This window comes from Apus apus, chromosome 2 (assembly GCF_020740795.1).
Source record: "Apus apus isolate bApuApu2 chromosome 2, bApuApu2.pri.cur, whole genome shotgun sequence".
Classification (NCBI taxonomy): Eukaryota; Metazoa; Chordata; class Aves; order Apodiformes; family Apodidae; genus Apus; species Apus apus.
In genome coordinates, this window is record NC_067283.1 from 134561539 (window position 1) to 134584660 (window position 23122).

General features: G+C 42.2%; 1 protein-coding gene across 1 annotated transcript in view; it reads right to left on the reverse strand.

The window, feature by feature from the left end:
* Positions 1 to 23122, reverse strand: part of RIDA (reactive intermediate imine deaminase A homolog) — a 959578-nt gene that overhangs the window by 348364 nt on the left and 588092 nt on the right. The window lies entirely within an intron of this gene.

Sequence of the window (23122 nt, forward strand, 5' to 3'; positions counted from 1 at the left end):
TCAGGGCGATGGGCTCCATCCTGGGCCCCACCTAGCAGGGTGCCAGGGCTCTGGGATGGTCCAGCTGTGGAGGAGTCACAGGTGACAGTAGATCCATGGGAACCCGATGCTGCCAATGCAGACCTTGAGCAGCTGCAGTGTCACCATCCCCAGCCCTGGCTGGTCCCTGTTAATGAATAGCAAGTCAAAACTAGAAGCGCTCAGGCTGCAGACAGGACATTGTTGCGGAAAGGACTGCTTTACTGCCTGTGGCTGCTCGTTATCTGTCTGCTGGGACTACCATGCCCGCCCCAGGGCCAGGCCCTGGGACACCTGAGCTAGCCCTGGTCTGCATCAGGCCGAGGCAGCTGAGTGAGTTTCCACTGATGCAGTAGACGTGGCAGTCTCAAACTTAGCCAAAATTTCTTAGGTGGCCAAGGCTTATCTCCCCATCTGCTCCTGTCCAGCAAGATGGGGAGGGACAAAGACGCTTCTGCAGTCAAAGTTTATTCCTCTTCACTTCCTGTGATTTGCACCTCTTCCCTCACTGGGGTGCTGAACCCCTGTGACTGCCTTCCTCCCCTGCATGCTAACAGCCCCTGTCCTCCCTTTCCAAACTGCACCCCTCTACACGCTGCTCCTCTCCAATTCTCTCTCCATGGGCATCTCTGGCTCCATCTCCATGGGCATCTTCCCAGTATCTGATTTCTTCCTGTCTGATTTTTCTATTCCCTGTGTATTCCCGTTCTCCCAGTAGGTTATTTTCTCTCAATTTCTCTATCCTTATTGTTCTCTGAGTTCCTGTCCCCAGGCCCTTTTGCATCCTCAAGTACACACAGCAAGGCTGGGATAACTCTGCTTGAGTAAACACCCCTGTCAGGATACATATGGGCTTAGTCCACTACTCCTAGGCCAAGCTCTATGTGCAGTTTGTTTGGAAAGAACTTAATCAGATGAACGATATCAAAGGACTAAATTAAAATGATTGCATATAGCTAGGGTTTTATTTAATTGTTTAGGGTTGCTTGTTTAATAATCTTCTCCCTGAGCAGATGCAGACTGTAAATTTATCTTCTGAGGATTTCAAAAGTTCAGCGGCCAGAACAAAGCCCAAATTGCTGAAGAGAGGCAGTGACAAGTATCTCTAACAGTTAGTCCCTGGACTGTTTTTTAAATTTAAACCAGTAGCTATCATCTTAAAATGTCAGAGGATGATTTAGTATGTCTCTCTACTATCAATACACTTGCCTATGGCACTGACATGCTCCATTCACTTTTTAAAAGATCATCTCTCCCTGGGAAATTTCAGAAACAGCTTTAAAGAGCATGTTAAAATACACATAAGGTTCATTGGTTTTAGACCTGTTTGGAACAGAAACAAGTTTTGTAAAGCTATCTTTTGGGCAGGGTAGGGTTTTTATAGCCATAAAGTGCCATCCTGGCTTTCACAATGCAAACACTAAACGCATTAATATCCCTGTGGCTGCCGTTCGTGTCTGTGTGAAGTATCCTCCTTTCCTCTGGAGCTTTGTCTGAGTGCACAGCTTCGTGCTTTTGCAGTTTCCTGGAGCTTCCCAAACAACCTGCCTCCTGCTTCCCCATGTTCTCTCTCCTGTTGCCCCCTTTTTTTTGGCATTGCGTTTTTTCTTCCACACTGGCACAGTTAATTCTGCACCTTTTGCTGAGTTACATCCAGCAGCTGCAGTGCAGTAGAAGGGAGAAGGATGAGCTGTGCTTACCCACTGGGGAGAAAAACCAGCAGATAATAAGATAAACTCTGGCCATAATCTCAATTTTTTGGGGAAAATTGGATTAAAAAATCGAAGTATGAAAACTGAGCTTATTGTACATTAGTTGTTGAAATGGACGCTGCTGCAGCTGATGGTGGAGCTGGTTAGCCCAGCTTTGAGAGCATAAAGTTACGAGGTCATCTCTTACATAGCAACAGCACACCATGCTATTCCAGATCAGCACATCTGATGCCAGCACAGCTTTGCTGGCAAAGACTAACTTTGCACTGGTACCACCTCAGGAGCAGTCACAGCCCAGATCTAAATCAGGAACAGCCCAGGAGCAACCCAGGAACATGGCGCAGTCGTATCAGGCTGGAGCTAAGGGCTTGTGCCGAGGGTCCCACTATTTAAATACATCCAAGGCATTTGAGTAAAATGTGAAAATCCATTATTTATTGAACTTTCCACTCTCCACTTCTTTCCTTTTTCTTCTTCCTTTCTTCTCACTGCTCTACTTCTGGATTTTTGCTTTTGGAGCTGCTTCTCTCACCCTGGCTTCATCCTGCACAATACCCTGCCTAGTCTACCCTCCATTGCCTTTTCTACTTTTTTACTCATTTTTTTTGGTTGTTGTTGTCTTCCCGTATCTCCTCCTGTGTTTCTACCTCTCTTTACCTAAGCACATTTACTCACTTAGACAGTTTCTCCCCTCCCCCTCTTTTTGAACCATTCAAGCTTCCACTTGTTGCCTCAATCTGTCCTGCAGCTACCAGCTCACATGAGCTCTCCTCTCTTCACCAACCCAGACCTTGTCTCCCCTGCCTGAGGGTTCCCATGTGCTGCCAGTCTTCTCTTGCCGTCTCCATTAATCTATGCCATGTACACATGGCACTCAGGAGGCACCAGTGGAGGTGCCATAGACATATTCAGAGCATTTTAAGCACCCTGCGACTGGCACAAAGCCAGGAGTGTGATCTCAGAAGGACCTGAACCAGCACCACAGGCTTCAGAGGCAGCCCTGGCTGCTTGGAGAGGGAGTGCTGTTGGCAGCAGCGCTGCAGCCCCCAGCCTCCACAGCCGTCACAGACCTCAAGAGGAACCACAGGTTTGAGGTGAATGAAAAAAATCAATGTACTGGTCCCAAAATTTTAAGAATGGATTTGCAATTTTTCAGCTAAACTGCTCTGGTGTCTCAGAATCTCTCATCACTCTGTGCTCCTACTATTTTAACTGCAGGAAGTCCTTTGTGTGTGGAAGAGTGACTGTGACAAGTTACATTACACAAGGATTTAGGAATATGTTGCTTTTATATTAATATTGTACTGTGTTTCCAGTGTATCTTTTCCTCCTCACAGAATCTCTTTTCCTAATTATGGAAGCATTTTTTTTCCTACTGACAACAACTTAATTACAGTAAAAATAGGGTAGCTATTAGCCAAAATGTTATTTTTGTTGAAGTTCTAAAAGAGAGGAATACTTAGATTTAAAGATGCTTACTTACATTAAAAATAAAGACATCACATCTGTATGAAACATTAATTAATCACTTTCAAAAATCCAGATGCAGCTGTTTGTGAAACTTTCTAGAGGCTTCTAGTCTATCAAACAAGAGATGCAAAAATATTTACGCTGGGAACACTAAATATCTTTTCCAAATCTGCAGGATTAAGGCAATGAGAAGTGGAGGCTGATCCCCCTCTTTCAAGCCTCCCGTATGAGCCTGGGCATCCTTTCCCAGGTGTGACTTTCAAACACTGCCCGGGAATTTATTATGAGTGAGGCAAGACTCAGAAGTGTTTAATCCCGGATGCAGTGGCCTTGTGCCTTCATCCCTGTGCAGCTGAGCCAGTGCCACACACAGCTGCCTTCCCTGGCAAGGCTTATTCCTCCTTCAGCACTGGGGCAAAACTTTGCAGTGCAGAATGACTTTAAACGCTTATTTTAAAATTTACTTATATAGTAAATATCAGTTATATATATAGCTGATTATGTTATTATAATATATGTATTATATATATATGCAAGAATAAACTGAGCTCAGCCTGAAGCAAGTAGTCTATGCAGCAGGGCCGTGCCAGCACAGCTGTGCCAGCGGGGAGTGCAAAGAGGTTGTGTCCCCCCCCAGCAGACACATGGGCAGGGATACAGATGGGTGTGCAGGTGACATGGCCTTGGCAGAGACCCTGTGTGCTGTGCTGGGAGATGCAGCGGCCCCCGGAGATGGACAGGTGTCTCTCAGATCTGGCTGCACTGTGGCTGAAGGCAACGACTCTGCCTGATGGCTGTCACAGGGCTGGTTTGGATTTCTGGGCATTGGTGGAGCACTCCCACAAGCTGTCTTGCCAGAAGCTCTGTTGGAGTGGCAGTAGAAAGGGGTTGAGGAGTGTACTAGGGAGTCCCTGTGCTGCTTGGGACAGGCCAAGTGAATCTTCAGGCCTTCAGGGATCCATCTGCCATCACCCTCCTCCTGGCTGGAGAAGGGGAGCAGCAAGACTTTTGCTTCCCTGAAATTCTCATAGAATCCAGAGAGTGGCTCCATCGCCTCACAGGGCTAAGAGCTGCGGCTTGGAGAAGATTACAAAACCCCCCTCTTTCAGCTTTCCGTCTCTGCAGAAATCCTCTGGACTTCTGGTTTTGCAACTAGCAAACTTCACCTTCCCCGTGCAGATGGGCAGGAAAGCCGCCGGCACGGGCAGTGCCAGTGGTGCCTTGCCTAGGCAGCGCCGCGAGATTCCCTCTCCTCTGGCAGCACCTTGACCTGGGGCTCCCTGGCTGCATGCTTGTGAGGGATCTCCTAAGTGCTAGGGCATTTTGGAGACCTGTTCGTTCATCTGAGGGAAGCAAATTGCTTGCTTGCTTTTGTTTTTTTCAAGCATAAGAGGAAGCAAAACCTTTCTTTTTTTTTTTTCCTCGGAGATTATTTATGAGGCATTGTCTGTGATACTGCCAGCTGACATCCTTTGGCGTCACTACCACTCAGTGCACTGAAGATGCCTCAAGGTGTGTCAAGTCGTGCTTCACGTCAGCGTGCCTTGATGTATCTCTTTGGCTGGGATTGAAAGGTACAGTTTCTAAATCTCCCGGTGACCCATTTTGCATGGATCACTGGTGCGCTAGAATGTAGCTGCTCCTTCCCATCGTGTTAATGCAAGTTTGCTTGCGTTCAAAGCAGCCTGTGCTCCACGTGCCATGCTGAGCACACGGGGAGAGCTTGTGCTTGAGCCTCTGGGTGGAATGGGAAAGGCTGCTACAGGCTTGAGGTCTTCCACACAAGTTACTTGCTTTAGGTGCTTCTGTTGCTATATTATGGTCCTTTTATTTAAACCTTGTAAATTCTTTGGTTTGATAAACACAGGCAGACAGCTGGATTATGTTAATCTGGGGCTCACAGGGAGCAAGCACAGCAAATGCTCCCAGGTCACAGAGGCTCCTTCTCCTCCCGGGGTCTCATGGGTCCCACCAGGCCGAGCTGGGCGATGATGGCCAGCACTTGGCATGTCAGCAGGAACAGGACCAAAGCTTCTGCAAGGGAGCAGCTCTGCACCTCCTATGGTCACAGTGGAGTGGCCTTGAAGTCTGCCTTGGGGACAGCCCTAATTAACACTTAATTAATACTTCCACCACAACCCTGTAGCTCCCCATGCTGTGCTGGCTGTGCGCTTCCCTGTCTGCCAGCTTGCTGGGCTGAAAAGGAGGGTGCTGGGTAGGCAAACCCTCAGGGGCCTTTCTAGAAAGCCCTGGGGCCCAGCTGCAATGACAGATGGGATTCGTGAGCAGCCCCAGCCCTAGGTGTGCTCAGGCTGCCTGCAAGGACAATGCAAATGTGGGGCAGCTGCCCGCAGGGCGCCCTGGCCTTCAGAGCCCTTTCTAGGCCGCCTGGCTGGGTGCAACGTAAACCTGTCCCTGACTTAGTCCAGAGCTGGTTCTGCTGGGATGAATCATTTAACCACACAAGCACCCCATGACTCTGCCTCTCATTTCCATGCTGTGGCCTCCTTTTCCCACTCCACAGTGGAAGTGACGGCCTGATCCTGTCCTGGAGATGCGTGGGCATGAACTGCAACACAGAAACGCTAGGAAAACAAGGAAGCCTTCGAGGGGATTTTAGTTACATAGATTACAGAACACATCTGGGTGAACGGGTCAGATCCTTCCCATCTTCTTTTGTCATGTGCCCATTATCCTCTAATTTTCTTTCACGGAAAAGTGGGTCTTGAAGTTAATACTGCATGAAGAGGCATGTGGCAGCTCATACCATCACATGTCGTGTTCTTGCCAAGCTACAACCTTATCTTTATAATGTTTAGTATTTTTAAACTCCCATTTAAGTAATGAAAAACTACCTAGCAGTTTTTCAGTAGTTCAGCTGTTGGCAGCTCACATGTTTCCAATTCTCATTTGTCTACTTAAAACAAAAAACAATTTCTACACCCTCAAAGTTTTTAATGAAAAATGAAAGTGTTATGCCGTTGCATGGTCCTGTCCTTTCCTGGAGGCACAACAGGGTCAGTTCTCTAAAATCACCCAATAACTCACAAATAAACTGAGGTTACAGAGCAAGAATGAGGGCTGTGGGTGGGGACCTCCCTGCCTTCACCCATGTCTAGCCACAGAGGTACCGTTTTTTTTGTTTGCTTCAACAGAGTTTTCAAACTGGAAATTGAGAATAGAGGCAGATGAGTAAGTTACTACAGGGAAAACGGGGGATGTGAAAATTCAGCATCTCAGCTACTGCCAAGAAACGGCTCTTATGTATTCTTTAACCCCCTCATAAAAGCAAATTGACTTCCCCTCTCCCACAAGGGATGAGATACCCTGCTTTTGCTACAGGGTAAGAGAGTGCATGTAAACACTTGCCACCAAAGAGCAGCCAAACTGTAGGTTGATGCTACCTTGTCCTGCAGTTAGTTGTTTGTCTCCCCAAACTTCGGGCACAACAGGTTAATTTCCATAAAGCCTCACAGCAGAGCCCTGATGCAGGTCAGGGAATGGTGCTTCCCGGCTCTCTGGCCTTTGCCCCACAGCCACTAGCAGGCAGCAGCGGGGTTTGACTGAAATTCTTCAGGTTTCAGCAACAGGAAATTGCAGATGAGAGAAGGCGCTGTAAAGTGCGCTCACACAGTTTCAGTCGCACTCTGTGAGAAGTAGCAGCTCCCCCAGCTCTCAGCTTCAACACCACTATTAATACTGTTTTTTTTTTTTAATAGTATTGAGATCAATGGAGGATCAGGGCTGTGTTCCAGTATACAACCTCCCAATGACACTCAAGAAACCCCTGTCCTACCATCACAGTTTGTGGCCTAAGCATCCCAGCAAACCTCCAAGCACACTACAGCATCCTGGCCACAATAAAGGGGATTATTTTAAAGCCCAGTTTTCAAGGGCTTTGTTTGCCAGGCAGCAGCAGAGGTGCCCAGAATTTCTTCTCATGACAATGGTAAAAGCTGTTCAGGGGTCATGAGAGGAAAAACTGGGTTGTTTGGCTAGCACATTATTCCTTCTCCTTGCGGAGCTCCAGGGACTGTCCTCACATGCCTGTGGGTTGGAGCACAGGTGGGTAGAAGGTCACTGCCCCAAAATCATGGGGTCTTTGTAAACTGCCCACAAGAACTTCACACCACTCCAGTTTCTGCACTGTGCTCACTGGTAAGTTAGACAGGCTGTGGCAGCACTAAGGCTGGTCAAGACAGCTGAATGAACTCCCAGGAATCCCCACACCACTGGAGCTTGACAATATGCTTCCCCTCAAAGCAGCAAGAACTGATGGCCAGGAGAGGGGTGGGTGTGTGGCTGAAAGGAGAAAGGCTGACTGGTTTCTCCCCCCTGTGATGGGGCAGGGACTCTTCTCATTCCTCCAGGACAAGAGGCCCCATCCTGGGAGTAAACTGGTTTCAATATGGAGCTCGCCATCTTGATCCAGTTTGGATGGGTCAAGACATGTTGAGACATGCCCTTTCAATATGCTGCATTTTATTAAAAACAAAGTAGCTGTGAGCCAGATTGTAAAACTAGGTGGGCCTCATTTGTCTGTCCCTACTGTAAGCCAATGAAACCTTCAACATATCCAAACTCTCACCTTTTTACCCATTTGAATGAAAAAGCATCACTAATAAAAGAAAATGACTCACCTAATGCTAAACCTGAGCTCTGTAGATCAGCTTTGATCAAATTCACTGACATTTGGATAACTGCATTATTATAACTAAAACATCTTTTAAAGTTTTTTTTTTTTCCAGACGCTCATTCTTTAAACTTTGCTTTGATCACTGTGCATATCCTTTTCAGCAGAAATTTGTCCACAGAGGGTGATTTTTTTTCATTTGTTTTTCAGATGGATTCTCTTTCCTTTGTTCATATTTTAAATCAGTGAAGCTACCCTTCAAGCTAACCCTTATAATAAAACTGCAGCTACTGTGTGGCTTTTAACAACTCATTTAACCCATCTGTGCCTCAGTATTCTTGTTAGCTACCCAAGGAAATCAACACTTATTTATGCAATTACGCTGATCATAGGGCTTAATTAGATTTTTTTTGGTAGGATAAAGTAAACATTTCAGAAGGGCAAAGCAGGGTAGTCTCTGTTATGCTGGTCTAATGCCACCAATTTGTAATATGTTACAACACTAATGTTACAAAATGCTGTGTAAAAGAATATTTCTTTCAGAAAGTACTTTTGAATTAGTCCAAGAACTCAAGTTTCCAAATAAGAGTCACAATCCGAGAGGATTAAAATAAATGGAAGCAGGAATGTGTCAGGACAATTACAAATGAAAAGATTGAAATCACTGGAGCTGGAAGGGCAAAAATCCGCTTGTGCATAAATAAAAGTCTGAGTATGAAGCTCAGCTTTAAATGGTGAGGAGGGTACAGTTTGACTTTTCTTTTCCTATGGAAAAAAAATTAACACACTTAGCTATAACCTTTTGATGCAATGAAGTTCTGTTTATCACTACAAAAATGCATTTATAACCGATTTTCCCCTTTCAAGCAAGCAGGAAGACTATTTATGTTTTAATTTGCTAATTATCATTTATTGCAATGTTACCAACCAGCTGGGGAAGGTAGATGCCAATCGGTTATTCCCAAAGTGGGGGGCTATCAGGGTCCAGAGTAAAGGCAGTTCTTACTACTGCTTTTTTTACAGCATGGGCGGAGTTTTTGTTACAGCTTGTAATAGCAGTGGATTAACTGCAAATAATCTTCAAAACTTTGAAGTCTAAAGCTGTAGCACTTTTTGCTGTATTCTCGAAAAAAAGTGAATGTATTCAAATAACCTTTGCAGGCAAGATTCTTCCCCTGTCTGGTACCAAAGGGCAGTCTTTAAGACTCCTATGACTGCCTGCGCGGCCATTTTGCATGCGTGTCATCTGACAGAACGAGCCCTTAAACTCCCCACGGCTTCTGTCACGAGTAAAACTGATTACGAGCACACACATTTGCAAAGATCATGCCCCGTGAACATTAGCTCCACATCAGCCTCCTCAGGGATGGTGTGTTTTCCCAAGACACTTTAGGCTGAGGATCCCTATTAACACAAATGTGCTTTAAAGAGGAGATAGTCATTTTTTAATGCAGACATTCTCTAATATTTTCATGATGTGGCTCATACCTTAATAGATAGCAGTTGTGATGCAGATCTAGCAGTGCAGCTCACAGTTGCATAACATATTTGTGGTAATGAGGACCCTTGCTGACATGGAAAAATTAATATTAAAAAAATTAATGTAAGTAAAATATTTAATGGGGTTTTGTCTGTGTCTAATGCAATTTAGCAGTCAGCAGAAGGAAGGAATTTAGTATCAGGTGAGTAGCCAGCTCTTCAGAAATCATGCTTTGTTGGCCACATTTTAAGACCTGCTGTTTTTACTTAGGTCATTGGGAGCAATATCAGCTTTGTAAACAACAGGATGAAACATCTCACTCAGGATCCCTCCTGGCAATCTCAGCTGTCAGAACCCTGCCCACAAGAGCATGTCCCTTCCCTCGGCACAAACACTTTTCATTTAGGTGCCCTTCCTGCCTGGGCAAGTGTTTTGAAAGCTCAGAAACTTCAGGAGGGCAGGAGAACAGATTCCTACTCTGACCCACCTACTAGTGACAGGGTGAAAAGAAATGCTATTTTCTCATTAGCAGCATCTGTCAAGTCCTCTGAAAAAAACAGAAGCAGCAGTTATCCCAACAAGAAAGGCTACTCTGCTTATTTATTGCATGTTCAAGAAGTGTAGTGTCTGGGGAACAGGGAAGCATGCAGACACTGGGGCACAACTGGGGAAGAAATCCTGGATGGGGGCCAACTTTCTTGGCCTCCCACCCCAGCCTCTGGGGACTCCTGTCCCCACAGCACACAACTGGCACCCTGTCAGAGAACACTAATGTTGGTATCGGCTTTTGTTCCAGGTGAGCTGTAAAAGGAAGAGTGGTTTAGATGTTGGGGTATTTTTGTCCATTGCCTGGATTTCCCTTGAGTCATGTATGAAGGAAGTCTGGCATGTTTTTCACCTTTTTGCTGCTAGAAGGTAGGTACTAACCCCTTTATTTCCTGGGGATTGTGGAAGTTAGAGATGATGGAAGCACAAGATACCTGAGATGACACAACAGAAATTAAGGGGGTAAAGAATTATTGGAAGAAGAGTAATTTTTTTCAATTTAGAGAGCCTGAAATTGTTTTGTTTTGTTTAAATTCCTTGAAAACAATACTTAGCAAGAGGGAGGGATTTCTTGGTAAACTCTGTGTATTGTCTGCTGTTTTTCAAGGACTGGGCAGACTTCTAACAGCCTTCTGAATCCTCCCTGGGAGACACCAATTGTGAGAGGAAGGGTTGTATTTGATTGATAAGAAACGTCTGTGTGTGCAAATAAAAAGAGCAGCAAATCCAACTCTCTTATCTCCCTTCCTTCTTGAGCGTCAGGTCACCTTTAGCATCAGGCCCAGTCCCACAGCTGCTGCTTCCACGCAGGTCTCACTGACACCAGCCATGGTTGCTGACCTGCTCTGGGCACAGAATCAGGCCCCATTTTTCCAAATCCCTTCACTTCACCCTTTCATCCCCACAGCCCAAGGGAAGTGGAAAATGAAAGTCAATTGTTTTCTGCACTCGTTAAAAATAAAACTGAAGCAGATGCCAGAAGTCCTCTGAATGTGAAAGATAACAATTGTTTTCTAAAAGACTGGCATTATTAATTGGTTTGTGTTTGGGTTTTGTTTTTGTTTTTTTTTAGAAAATCTCTGCTGCTCATCCTTTTGTTACTGAGAGTGCATGTAGGCAGAAAGAACAGGCTTATTTTATCATAAAACTGACTGTCTTCCTGGAAATCCCAATGGACACATCAAGAAATGTCAAGATGAAGGATTTTTCAGGATTTGGATAGCTAGTTTTACCCAGATCAGAAATAATTTATTCTCCATAACTAATTCAGAGAATCTTTAAAACAGGTTGACTAGCACTGTGTTAGTACACATCATCATCTCAAATATTGGCACTAGATGGATCACTTTTCCCAGAAACAATGTATTCATAAAACACGCTTATAAAACACAAATACTGGTGTCCATTCTGTGCTGTCCATGCATGCCCATCTCATTTATTTACATTCCCAAATGTTTAAGATAACTTCATTTGCAATAGCTGGATGATGAATTAATAATTATTTCATATATTAAAAGAAACAGAGTATTGCAAAATACTCAGGTTCTTTTTTTCACCTGGAAAACTGATATAATTAAAATGAACTTTTGTTGTCTATGTTTTTTATATGGAGTGAATAACATGTATATATTTAGACACATATACAATACTAGACCCCCAAATAGCTATGCTGTTTTGTGATTAAAACTGTTGCATTTGTCATCAATAATAGCAGAACATGGACTCAATCCAGTTGCTCTGCACTTTTCTGTCACTTTAATGCAGTAAAGATACATTCAAGTCACATATACTTACACTCACTATACTACAGTAAAAAGGTTTCTGCCTAGATTTTGAAGTCTATATTCATCTCCACTAGAAGCCACTATTTTATCTTGCTTTACCATGTTCCTTTCTTGCCAGAAAATTACTGCCTATATTCTCATAAAATATTCGTCAGACCCATAAAGATAAAAATGTGCCCAAAGAACAGATGACAAAAGTTTATATCAAATGATACATATCAAAGAGAAGAGACTCCACTTCTCTTTTGCTATCTCCACACGTAAATTTTAACATTAGTCAAATCATTGCTACATCATTGTTAGTAGCCACAAATGGCTCGTATTAATACATTTCTTCTCATTCAAAACGATTTTTTATTAAATCCTTAACCATCATTATATCAAAATAATATGCTAATAAATATTTTTAAAAGTTGATAAAGCAGAACATCTGAACTTCTAGTTCTTGTTAGGTGGACGCAAAACCAAAAACACATCAAAAGAGAGGAAATTTCCAACTTCAATTAATCTTAACCAGAAGTTCAAACAATGAGAATATCGAAGAAACTTTGTAATACCTAATATCCCCTGAAAATGTTTACAATCCACATGTGAATATAAAATAACTTCTTGCTTGACGGCTTTTTACCCAGAATTGCCAGTGGAATAAAAAAAAGTTCAGTAATTCCTAGAGGTAGCAAAGTGTGATTTGCTCTGATTTCAGCTTAAATTATCTATTTATCTCTATCTGCCTTTTCTCTCTTTCAGAAAGCAGAAAGGATTTGTTCATTCATAGTCTTTTAAAACACTGTCTTATTTTCATTAAGCTAAGCCCACTGCTGATGTAATTCTTGCATTACAAAGGTCTTAATTTAAACCATGACATAAATGCTTTTCATCAGTTGATTTTTTTGTTCTTTGTGCCAAATTTCTTGCATTTTAAAAATAAAGAATATGGTGTATAATAACTGCTGTGGGACAGGCTGCTTTATTCTTCAATATGAAAGACAAATGGGGTGTGACATGCATACGTTTCAACATGCAGCACTTACTTCTTCAGGACCTTTACTTTTTCCACTGTTTTCTCAGTAGACTATTTGACTTCCTCTGAATCAGGCCTAACGATAACACTGGATTTGAAGCACGGTTCTCGGCGTTGAGCACACTGACGGGACCAAGAGGTGAAAAGTACTTCTAATCTCTCTTCTTTCTCTCTCTCTCTCTCTCTCTTTCTCCCCCCCCCCCCCCCCCTCCCCCCCCCTGCTCTCCCACTCCCTGCCTCCCTCTCCTTCCTTCCCCCCTCCACTCAAGGATTTGGGGTCTGCAGATGATAATTTGCAGAGCATTTTGGAAGAAGGGTGGGGATGCATTCCTAACACCCCAAATCCTGGTTTGCATTACACATTAGGGATTTCAAAGCACACTAAGATTTAATCATAATCAGCATGTAGAGAAATCGTTTCTGCAGCATCGAGTTCCTTATTTATTTATTTAGTTAGTTAGTTAGTTTTCCTCTGGTATCACTGTAACTAATATAACAAAACTGTATCGTCATTGTGTCAGACTATCACTGCAATGATCGATGAGCTATGCTAATGCATCTGGGAAAACTGCACAACTTGTTTAGTTTGGGTACTATTTCAAATTTAGGATCTTGGGTAGTTTTCAGATGGAGTCAAAAGACACCAGCTGTTTCTCTACTTAAATGTAAGAGTACAGAAGAAAATTTTCTTGATTAACATATCAAGAAATGAATCAAGTTTACAATGGGAAAGATGCAAATATTTTATTGAAGCAGAAGCTCTAATGTGACCTCGCTGTAGCAAGCTAACATCAAACTGCAGTGATAGTTAATTGATCTCCACAGGACAATATTGTCAGATATGGAAAAAAATTCAAAAATTTTCAAATGAATTTTTAGAAATAATAAAATCTTTTCATGAAATGTGCACCTACTGCATTTTAGAAGATGTTGACCTGATGCTTATATACTTGTCCTGGCTTTATACTTTGTCTTTAAACAAATGCTCCCAAAAATTGCTGAAGACTGGATGCAGGGATAGATTGATCTTTAGTCTGTCAACTTTCTTGTATTATACAAGACATTAAACGAGATGGGAAAAGTGTCTTTGCATTTAGATTGAGTATCTGTAATTAACTTATTTAGCTTGATGTAAAGTAATTTAAATAGATTGATTTTATTTCATTAATATTTGGCTTCTCAATAAAATTAAAGCTAGGGAAATAAATATTTCTACTATTAAATAGATAGGACTACAAATTGTTGCCTATTTCTAAATTACAGACTATACCCATAAGGTTGGATATTATTTGGCTTATTAGTTTCTCTTCTCTCCTTCATTCATATTATTGTCTGTGCAAAATGCTTTTGTATGAACCTGAGCAGATGAGGAGAGCAAGCCTATTCTTTAAGGGTGTGTTCATCTATACATTTTTTAAACTTATTTTGACAGATTTATATCAAGGCTGAAGTAATTCACTCTGGGACAAAACTTGGCATAAAAAATTTTAAATACAAGCACATTTTTCTTTTGATTTTTTAATATTTTTTAAAGAATATTTAAAAATCAGTCGGTATGTTCTTAAAGGCAAAGGTTTAAGTCCTGATCCATTTGAAGTCAATGGGAGTTTTGCCATTGACTTCAGTGGAGCCAGGACTTCCTTCAAATGATGGAAAACAATTACATTTAGTATTTTCAGATGGAAAATCTGTACTAGCATAATTTAAGATTGTCTCTTTTTTGGGGGGAGGTACATATTGTATAATCCATAGCGTGAACTCTTCTCTGGATATCTTTTTGTTAAGTGACTATCTTTTTTTCATTAAGATAAGTAACAGTTCAACATATGTGGTTACTTAAGAAATTCCTCAGGATCTTTAGTGGAGTCTTTTGGGATAAGATTTGAAATCAGCCGTTGTCATTCATAACAAAGATCCCACATAATTTTTCCAAAGAGTTAGGCATGCCAATGAGAATGGATAAGCAAGGGTGACTGTGTTTTGCCCATGCACTTTCCATCTGAGGTTTGGATCTGAGATGGGATTTTTGTTTTTTCTGCCCTCAGCTACTACCTCATCGTATTTTGTATTTAGTGACTTACACCTGTAGCCAGGCCAAGAGAGATATGTGAATTTAATTAACTTGCTTTGCTTCACAGAAGAACAAGGTTATTGTTGGTGAAATCCTGCTTGCCTTAATCAGAGGTGAACCTGATCCCCTGATAAACTGTTAAGGACTGCTTGCCCCACACAAGCAGGGTACCTGCAGGATGAGACCTATGATCTAGTCTCTCTGCTTCCCAGGTAAGGCTTTCCAAAGGAGATTTATTGCACAGTAAACTTGGAATTTGCTCTCCCTTTCCCCCAGCAGTACAGGTCCTGTTGTGTTCAGCTACTAGTGATACTAAAGCTCTCTGAGGCCGATGACACAATTTCTGTGCGAGAGACAAGCAGTTCAATGAGGCCTACCCCAAACTCCCTGCCTCAGACCCTCTGCTCCCCTGAGGCTTTACCCCCACACATGAGGCCTTCAGGGCAAGCCAAGCTGCTGCAGAAAGGGCAGCTCCTTCCCCATGCTGGCAGAGTGGGATGGTGAATGGTTCTCCTAGTTAGTACAGATATTCCTGCAAGTATTTCAGGACATTAGAAGCTGGACTGTATTGTCATGATCTGGCCTGAGGGGTGAGGCAGCATTTAAGCCCTTTCTAAGTGTTTCCTTTGGAAAGTGAGATTGATAAGAATTCTCTGGTGTGATCCTCTTAATTTACAAAGCAGAAATCGGGCCTGCTTTCCTGAACCCAAGGAACGACCAGCAGCAACATGCAACACCTTTGCCCAAAAGCCCTGGCCAGCCCTTCCAGGGTTTTCTGCTGAAAGGGAACTCTGTTCTCTGCTTTCCTTCCTGGCTCTGCAGCCAGCACTCACTCAACTTTGCCGTGGCTGCTCTCTCCTAACACACATATTTTGTGGACCTTTCCCTCCACTGCCCATACACCTTGCGTCACCTGCGCAGAGGGAGGCAGGGCTCCCACACACTGGCTGTGCAACCTCTAGAGACCAAGGCTTCCAGCTGTCTCCCTCCTCCCCAGAAATGCTGTGAACCTGAAAAACCTGGGGCAGAACCACCACGTGGCCATGCTTGCCCATCCTGAGCACAGGTACAACAGGGCTGTCCTTGGCATGTGTGCCCTGGCAGTCTGCCCTTCCCGAAAGCCCGACAGAAAGCTTGAGTGATGTGTGACAGCTAATTGTCCAAATAAAAATCCCCTTCTGCAAGATACATGTGTCCCCATGGCCTTTTGAGCTCCAGTGTGTATCCTACTGTGCTCAGGATGAATAGACAGCCTCACAAAAGCTTGAAAATACAAATGCTGATGGTAAGTGCCGATGTGAGTCTGAACAGTGAGCCAGACTCGGCTAAACTCAACAGGTGCTCTGTGAGCAAACATGGAATCAGAGCCAAGAGAGTGAATTGCTCAGCTTTTATTCCTTCCTCTACATACAATGTCCTCTCCCCACCAAACACTTTCTGCAAATGGAGTTCCTGTATGTCCTGGCTGTGCTCTGTCTGTAAATGTACTATGGCAATGTGGAGCTGCCTCCACACATATACTTTCATCATTATATTTATTTCAACCTTTTTTGGGAAAAACTATGTTACATGTCAATATTATAAGTAGTTTGCACTTTCGTAATTATATTCCTTTTATTCTTTTTTGGGGAATGACTATGTTACATGTTAATACTATAAATAGTTTGCACTGCTAATATTCTGTTATAGCCCCATAAAGTCATATTTTTATAGCCCTATACTCCTGGTCCAAATTAATGTATGAATGACCAAACACCATTTTCTGTGGTCTAGATGAAGTGTTTTCTATGATTTTAAAAGGCTGCTTTTTTTTTTTTTACATCATTATGTTATACAAAGCCTAACCTAGGTGCCCCAGCAGCTAGAGGTAGCAGTGGCAGTAGGATGTTGCCTTGTGCTGATGTCTTGTGATACAGTGTTAATATTACCTGGTACTTATCAGCGCAGTCCTCCCACATCTGCCTTGGCAGAGGGCTGCCTCCTCACCCTGTTTATGTTCTGTTGTATTGTGGCTATGACCAAATACATCTGGTGTATTTGTGGTTTCAGTTAAATACATAAGGTGTTTGACAGGATGAGAACTCATAATTTCAATTTGTGTAGCATTTAGTGAATGCATAAAAAACAAGCTTCTCCAATAATCTCTTATTTTTTAAATTTTCTAGCCTTTTTAGCTGGATGCTCAGAGTGAACAATGGTGTTAGTATATCTATCCCTCTGTCCATCTGGTATTCTGAAACTGCAAGAAGTAGTAAAGGTGGGGCTACAGACATCAAAGATACTCATACGTCTTGAAAAAAAGCACTGTGCTAAACTCCCTTTAATGCCTCTGTGGGAAAGTGTCTCTGTATGTCATCCCATGTATTTTCTTTGCTATTTAAAGTATTGCTTAATAGTACACTAAGCTGGTGGAAAACTATTTGCTTTGTTGAGTTAGTTCTACTCTGGCTTAATGCAGGGCTGGGTAAGCACCAGAGCTGACGCATGGGGGCGAGAGGGACTGGGCACAGCTGGGGTGGGAGGAAAAGGGACTGGGGCACCCGGCAGGCAGGGTGGCTTCTGTTGCTGGGGAGCAGTTATCAGCACAGCTGAAGTGAGAGGCCTCTGGCTGGTTGGGAGATGCTGAGGTGGGGATGCAACTGGACTTGCACTTCATCAATTGCACAAACTCCCCTTGAGTAAGTGGGGTCTGTAACAGGGAAGTATTTTCAGACCTCTCCCACCCCCACCTCTTGAGCTCAAGTCCTAGTCCTTTCAGACCATTTTTCCCCCCTTCGTGCTTTCTCTTCTTCCCAGCAACTACAGCTTCTTCATGCAATCCTGCACTCTCACTCTTGTCTTCTATCTGCCTTGTGGTTCTCCTAGTTTTGTAATCACTCTTTTAACATGTTCCCCGGAAATCCCTTCTTCTGCTCCCCTATTGATTCTGGAAGGGATCTTTGTGCACTTTCTCTGCACTTCATTTCTGGACCACATCCTCCAGAAACAGAAATGTAGAAGTCATTATTGCGTTAATGATTCATAGACCTGCTGTGCATCTCCTGCTTCATCCTCCCACCTTTAACTTTCATTGCCTGCTTTAAAAAAAAACAACAAAACCCACAAAAAACCAACAGACAAACCCTGTCCTTTTTCTTTTCTTAAATCTGGGCCATCACACACCCAGGAACATGGAAATCATGAGACCAGAAGGACAGTCATTCCTTTAGTTCATCTTTTTCTCTGGACTTCGAAGTTAACTTCCTTCAGAAACTTAAAAAAAGGTATTATTATTACTACTATTACTATTACTATTACTATTACTATTACTATTACTATTACTATTATTATTATTATTATTATTATTATTATTATTATTATTATTATTATTATTATTATTATTATTATTATTATTATTATTATATTTGAGTTTATCATTCCCCCTCATTTATAACTATAGATCAAATATCTTCTAAGACTTTGTCCTTAAAGCTGTTATTTCTTTTCAACTCCAGCAAACATCTGTTGTGTCTTTCCAGCTTCTGCAGATTTGAAGAGGTAGAGTCTGACAAATTTCCTGCTTGCTGTTCTTTGATACCATTTGGACTACTGTTCTTTCTTGGCTGCTGCCCTACTCCCGCAAGTCACCTCGAGCAAGAAATCTGATTCAGAGGTGGGCCCTTCAAAAGTAATGTGATAAGACTAACAATACTGTCTTTCAACTCACAGTCTAGTTATCACTGGTTTAACTATTTTACATGTGTTATTACAGTGGTCAGGAGCTCCACTCCTGCACCAGGACTTCCTTTCTACAAGTGGGGGTTACATTAGTGAAAATATTTGTGGATAAACTATTCAGTTCAGCTTGAAATCTCTCCTCCATGCTGTCCTCTCTTTTCTTCTGCAAGATGAGATCAGAGTGGTCAAGGCTGTTCACATGAAGGCACTTGGTTTATCCCCTGCCTGTGTCTTGCACAGCTATGCCCTTTATGTCAGCAGCTGCATTCAATCCCACCTGCACTTTTTCATTACAGTATCCTAGGAGGAAAAGTTAGAAGCCTTCAAATACAATGTTTTTAGGGGAATAAAGCTGTTTTTTCAAAGAGAAGGTAGGAAATTTCAAGGCTTCTGCTAGTGTTCAACTGTAATAGGGCATTCATGTGGAGGTGGAGGCTACATTATCAAATGAGTTTCCATCCTAAATGATGTGTGTGGCCAGCAGTTACAGTTATTCTGAGTGCATTTTCTAAATCTTCCTCTTCATGAACCTCGCATGAGTCAAGCTTGCCATACAGGAAAACTTGTTTTGCTTCTCTCCGGTTTTATTGTTTATAATGTAGAAATATATATTACAATTTTTTTTAATGTAAAATGCATAATTTTATTTCTCAAAGACCTGCACTTATGGAAAAGTACTTCTGAACATTGAGAAACTGAGTGCTCAGTATCTGTTATCCAAAGGATCTCATAGTTTTGAGTCTGAAAAATCAGGTCTTACACTTCCTTTTAAGGCTGGGTGATATTGAAATACAGAAACTGTTTTGCATTTGGGAAAGCTGCAGAAAAAAGGATTTGAGTGGCTATCTCCATATATTCAGGACCAGAGAAATGCTGGTCCAGAAATTAAAACTTTTCAGAGAAGTCGGATCCTACTCACTTCGTTGGAAGTGCAACTTTCTTTCTAGCCAAAGGAATGAGCACACTTGATTCCTTTATGTTTAGTTTCCTGGGTTTGAAAATTCAAACACAAGAGAAAGTATCTCTCTGAGTCTTTTATCGAGGGACCTGTTTTCCTGCACTAATTTGAGTGGGGCTGTACCAGTATAAGTGAGGATAGCACTTGGCTTGACCCCGTGTTCGTGCTTATATTATTGCCCCTATTCACAGAGTGGAAACTTGCTGGATTTTTTCCATTAGGAGGAGAAATTGATGATAGGAGTTAGGAATGTTTTCAGTTTATTTACAAAGCATGTACTCAGAATCTTGTTTCTCTGAATGCAGTAGAAACAGACAACAGGCAGTTTTCTTACTCAAAGTTTCCAAGCTTGCTTCTGTAGTGGAGTGTGTTCCCTGTAGCACTGTGCTGCTCTGCTTTGGGCCTCTGGCAGGACTTCTCTGGCTGCTGTTTTTTAGGGACAGTGAGATACCACCACCCCACCCACATCTAACCAGCCAGCTTCCTGAACTCCACACTCCCCACATGACAGCAGGTTCTGGTCAAGCTCAGTGTGATCAGACGCTGGCACAATTCAGGTGGCATCTTCCATTGCCTCCAGCCTATGAGTCCTGAAGGGACTGAATTTCATTTAGCTCAAAGGACAGACACCTGCATTAGCTTTACTGAGGTCTGTAACTGTAGATTTTAAAAATCCACTCCCATGAAAATTCCATATAGTTACAATCCACATACACAGGCATGTACACATGCTGCTTCCGAGCCTTCGGAAGAGCTGAGTAACTTGTAGTATAACAGAATTACAGAATTGTTTTGTCGTTGTGAAAACAATTTACAGTCCTCAGTTCCTTTAATTGTAGGTAAGGTTTCACACTAGTTTTACAACAGCACAGCTTATCTTAGATCTGTGCCGTGAACTTTTGTCAAATGAAAATAAAGAAATGACGGCAAAGAATTTTGACAGTTGAGTATCATTTCTGAAAGACTGCAACAAGAAAATGTTCTCACATTTCAAATGAGTGCTAATTTTTGTGATATTGCACCAGTCACTCTTTAGCTCTGCTAATCACATTTTGACAGGGAGGTGCAGTGTATAATGTCAGAAAGAGATTTTTTTCCACTGTGAAAAAAATTCCCTAAGCATTTCAAAGTAAAAAGGTGGAGAATAAGGGCAGGCACAGTTACACTGCACTGTATTTCTCAGCTCACAATCTTAAAGATCCTTTCTAGCTTGAATAATATTTATCTGCAGCAAAGAACATTAAAATAGTTTTAATTGCAAGTGAAACTAAAAGCAGTCTCTCATCAGAACCCACTGCACAAAAAGAGGAGAGCTGATGGAAGCAAAATACTCTCGTGGAGCTGTAGTTTTGCAGCGTTCCCATACTGTCCTCCTAGGACAAACTGTTTACAGCTTTAAATGCACAAAGTTTCCATTTTTTTCTGGTTTCTAATTCCTTGATCTCTGTAATTTGTGTATCTTCATATGGAAAATTGATCAGATTACTCCATTTTAGGTACAAGTACACTATTCTAAAACAATGTTAAAACTACTGGTAGGGTGTGATAAGCATTACATTTATCATATTTAAGTCAAACAAGAGAACATCTAATAGTTTATGAAACAGATTCTTTAAACCTGATGTTGGGCCAATAAGAAAAGGATGTTTTCAGTGATACTTTTCATATGTTTGTTGGATGCACACATTGCTTGTGTTTGTCAATAGCATTGAAAGCTATGACTAGATAGGACAAAATAATAATTTTTTAACATGAACAGACTGCATTGGTAGCAGTGGAATGCATCTAGTTAACTAAAGACATTGTCCTCAGGCACTGAAGAGATCATAATTACAGTTGCAACTCCACCTTCTGGCCCGTTTTGCTCTGAGGAGTCCAAGAGTTTGGATTCTTTATTTTGAATAAATGTGGATACTTCCTTCAGGGTCTGAAAAAGGAAAAATTGACAGCTACATTCCAAAGAAAGCTTAGCTGGATGGAAAATGACTGCTTGCAATACTAATGTGCTCTTTGTTCAGTGGTGCAAATCAGTATCATCTCTTTAAAAGTGTGTAACTAGAATAAATATTGGATATGAGATCAAAGAGTTCTCTTTATTTCGTGACTTAAAGATTTCCATATGAAAATAAACAGATATGTGAGAAACCTTTTTTTTAAAAAAACCTTCAACAAATTTGTGGGGAAAATCCAGTGAAAAGCTCTTGTAGCCGGTGGCGATTGAGCCACTTGAAAGAAACACCAAGATAAACGAATCATATGGAGATGGAGAGTGAAAAAAATAGCTACGTCCTTTTGTTCTGTGATATCAAAGAGTCTCAAGTTTTCCACAGTTCAGTCTGGTAGGCTAGGGTACTGCCACAGACACACTTCCATATTGAAGACACTGTTTTTAATGTTTAATATTCCCTTTGCCACACCTATTTGTAGCAATGAAGTTTCCATTTACTCTCAATGACTTCAGAATAACATCCAAACTCTTCTGTTCTGCGTCATAGGGATTTAAAGCATGTAGTTGTCTTTTTGAAAAGGAACCATGCACAGATTTGGTTTAAACACCTTTCTGCATCCTTAGAAATCAACAGGGACTGAGTCAGACATGGGATTTAACAGGAAAAGTTTAACTCTGTGTAAAGAGCAGCACCAGCAGTAGAACAGTGATAAATGAAGCTGTTCAGGCTCCCTGGCATGTTGATTCTGTGGAGTATGTTTTACTGAAACAGTTTCCATATCATGTTTGGCCTCATGAATGTTCAGTGGTAGAGGCCAAATCCTGAACTCAATCCAATCTCTGCTGTTCCCTTCAGCCACTTTGCAGCTTTCATCTGTTTTCTTGCATCAGATTCTTTCATGGCAGCTCAGCCCTGCCAAGCATCTTGAAGTTGTATTACCAAGAAAGTTTCAAGCACAAATCTCTTAGCCTCATCACAGAAGACAAGTGCCTTTGCCCAAGTACAGAAACAGTTGCTTTGCCCTAAATCCAAGGAAAAATTGGGCAGTTTTTCTCCACTTTGAGATGAGGTCTTGGTCTTTAAAGCTATGGCATAAACATAGGTGTTGAACAAAAGTGGGGTCTGGACTTCGGGGAAGAATCAGTGTCAGTAGGAATTTATGAAATGTTTCCAGGTGAAAAAAACATTCTCCAGTGTGCCCCAGACTGGCCTGTCTGCAGGGCTTGGGAAAGGCAGCATCTTAATTTTCTCAATTTCCATCCACATTCACAGACTGAAATTACAGCTGTGCATTGGTCTGATGGCTGTTTCCACCTCTTCCCTTCCTGGAGTGTCTACCCATTCTTCCTTTCTTCTCAGCAGAAATGAATGAGACAGAGGGAAGCTTTTGAGAGGCTCAGGGCCAGCCAGGCATTAACCAGTGTCAACTGGCTAACCAGTGTCAAGACGTTAGGAGAAAGAACTAACCAAAAAAAACCCACCAAAAACCATCCAGCTGTGAGGAGCAAAGGCAAAGAAGGGCAGGAGTGTGAGCACTGAGGGCTCACAAGTAGATCAAGAAGGTACCAGGGGACCACATGGAAGGAGAGGACCCCCAGAAATGCTCACCAGGCTGCAAGTATCTGGATCACCATTCAGTCTTTCATGTTTCTCTAGCTAGACTGCTGCAGCTTGAAAAAAAGCCTTTTCTGACATTGTCCCCCATGTTCCCTACCTCACCATGCCTGTCAGGACATGCCTGAGGAACATCCTCTCTGCTCCTG